The sequence below is a fragment of the Manihot esculenta genome, unplaced genomic scaffold, assembly GCF_001659605.2.
Source record: "Manihot esculenta cultivar AM560-2 unplaced genomic scaffold, M.esculenta_v8 Scaffold64, whole genome shotgun sequence".
Lineage (NCBI taxonomy): Eukaryota > Viridiplantae > Streptophyta > Magnoliopsida > Malpighiales > Euphorbiaceae > Manihot > Manihot esculenta.
The window spans coordinates 362,001-364,500 of record NW_025215481.1 but is presented as its reverse complement, the minus strand read 5'-3'; positions in this window follow the sequence as shown (position 1 = coordinate 364,500).

The following is a 2,500-nucleotide window of genomic DNA, read 5'->3' as shown; positions in this document are numbered from 1 at the left end:
CACACCTTGAACCGGCTTCCATTTGACACCCCCCGGCAAAGCCTTCGACCCCAATAGCTTCAGCCCTGTCGCCAGACCCAAACGCCTCAAAAGTCTATGCCACCAGGAACTCACACCATGCCCATTGCATCGCATTTCCGCCAGCACGTTGACCCAAGCACGGCACTAGAATGCCACACCGAAGCCTTGCACAAGCATCCAATTGATACTCCAAGCATGGGGATCGGCCCCAATAGCACTGAGTTCGTCGTCGGAGTTGAGGTACTGACCGCCGAGTTGGATGGAAATATTAGCACAACAAAATCCCGAAGCCCAGTGCATCACCTGGAAACTCGCACATCGGCACGAGCACAACACACAAATGCCATGCCCACACCTTGCACCAGCGTCCATTTAACACGCCCAAGCATTGGGATAAACCACCGGATCATTTCCTTGAACTGTCACCAATGGCCCTGGAATGGGCCCCACCGGGCCCGGGATGGGCCCCACCGGGTCCACCACGCCCGAGAATTTTTTTCGATGTTGAATCGAGAGGTAGAGGTGGAGAGGGGGCTAACAAGCTTATTCGCATGCTATACCGATGCCCACATATGGCCTAGCGCATGCCCAGGCCCCGGCCTTGCTGGCCCCCCCAGGGGGGTGACTACCCACACCCCCCTAAAGAGCCTTAGGAACAAGTTGGGCTGTGGCAGGAGGAAACATCACAATGTCTGAGGTGACACACCCCCCCTAAAAAATTCAATTTTAGGTATTTTGACCTGATTTTTTGCAGATACCTTTATAAAAATGTAATCTAATTTTACAAAAATTTTGAAAATTTTTTATCGAGTCTAGGTATTTTTTTTTATTTTTTAAGTGTTAAAAATTCAAAAAATCATAAAAAATAGAAAACCCGTCAGAAAATCACCAAATTTTTTGTGGAACCTTAGAAAAATATTATAAATTTATTTGAGTTGTTATTTGGTGATTTTCTTAAACTTTGCACGGAGACATGACAATGCATGGGGTGACATGACAATACATGAGGTGACATGACAATGTTTGAAGTGACACACCCCCTAAAAAATTCAATTTTAGGTATTTTGACCTGATATTTTGCAGATATATTTAGAAGAATATAATCTAATTTTACAAAAATTTTGAAATTTTTTATCCAGTCTAGGTATTTTTTTTTATTTTTTAAGTGTTAAAAATTCAGAAAATCATAAAAAAAACATAACTCGTCAGAAAATCACCAAATTTTGTGTGGCACCTTAGAAAAATATAACAAATTTAATTGAGTTGTCATTTGGTGATTTTTTAAAACTTTTCAAAGAGAATTGGCTTGTGTCACAATTCTTGCCAATTTTGGGCATGCATGGTGGCTATAGGAAAAGTAAATGGAGGAGGTAGTGCTCTTGATCTCACAACATATTGTTTCGTGTTCTTTTTGCAATGTGAGATAAAATAGATAAAAACTCATAGAGGTTGCAATAATTGGTTCATAGTCTCAATGAGTAAGAGAGAATCACTCCATAGATTTTCATTGCCTATGCGATGATGGCAAGTGTGCGTCCAAGCATGTGAGCCAACCATTGCAAAATGTTGGTCAATATTTTTTCTCGTGTGTTGAAAGATATTGTCATTGTATAAGTATTCAAGCTTGAGCTTGTTCAGTACAGAAAACAATGGCACGCTTTGCTCGTTGAAGTGTACAATTAATTGACTGCGTGAACCTCTTTTGGCCTGGTGGTTGGCCAACGGGATATACTTGTTTACCAATGCTAACCTCATTTTGCAAAACATGTGCAAATAGCATCAACCCCAACGTTGCACCACGGGCTCATTGGGGAGCAATGGGCACAGCAGGAGGGAGCCACGGGCCAATTGGCTGCTACTGGGCGTGGGAGCAATTCGCTACGGGCCCGGTGGCGCCTTCCTGAGCACAGTTCACCGTGCAGCAGCAAGGCGCCACGGGCCCGTAGGCGCCTTCCTGAGCACAGTTTCCCGTGCAGCAGCAAGGCGCCACGGGCCCGTAGGCGCCTTCCTGAGCACAGTTCCCCGTGCAGCAGCAATGCGCCACGGGCCCGTTGGCGAGGAGCAGCGCACTGGTATTTGGGATGTTACTTACTCTGGTTCGATTAGATAAAATTAAAAAAAAAATCGAATCAAACCAATTATTGATAATAGTATATTATTATTTTCAATAATACAGGGAGATTAAACCATAATCAAATTCAAAATATTTCAATTAAATTTTAGAATATTAGAAATAAGGTGTGAAAAATTAAAAAATCCACTAAAAAACCCAACCAAACGAACCGAATCAGATCGGTTCGATCGAAATCAATTTTTATCCGAATCGATTCGAACCGGTTCGATTTGATGTCAAATCGAGAGGTAGAGGTGGAGAGGGGGCTAACAAGCTTGTTTGCAGGCTATACCGATGCCCACGTATGGCCTAGCGCATGCCCAGGCCCCGGCCTTGCTGGCCCCCCCAGGGGGGTGACTACCCACA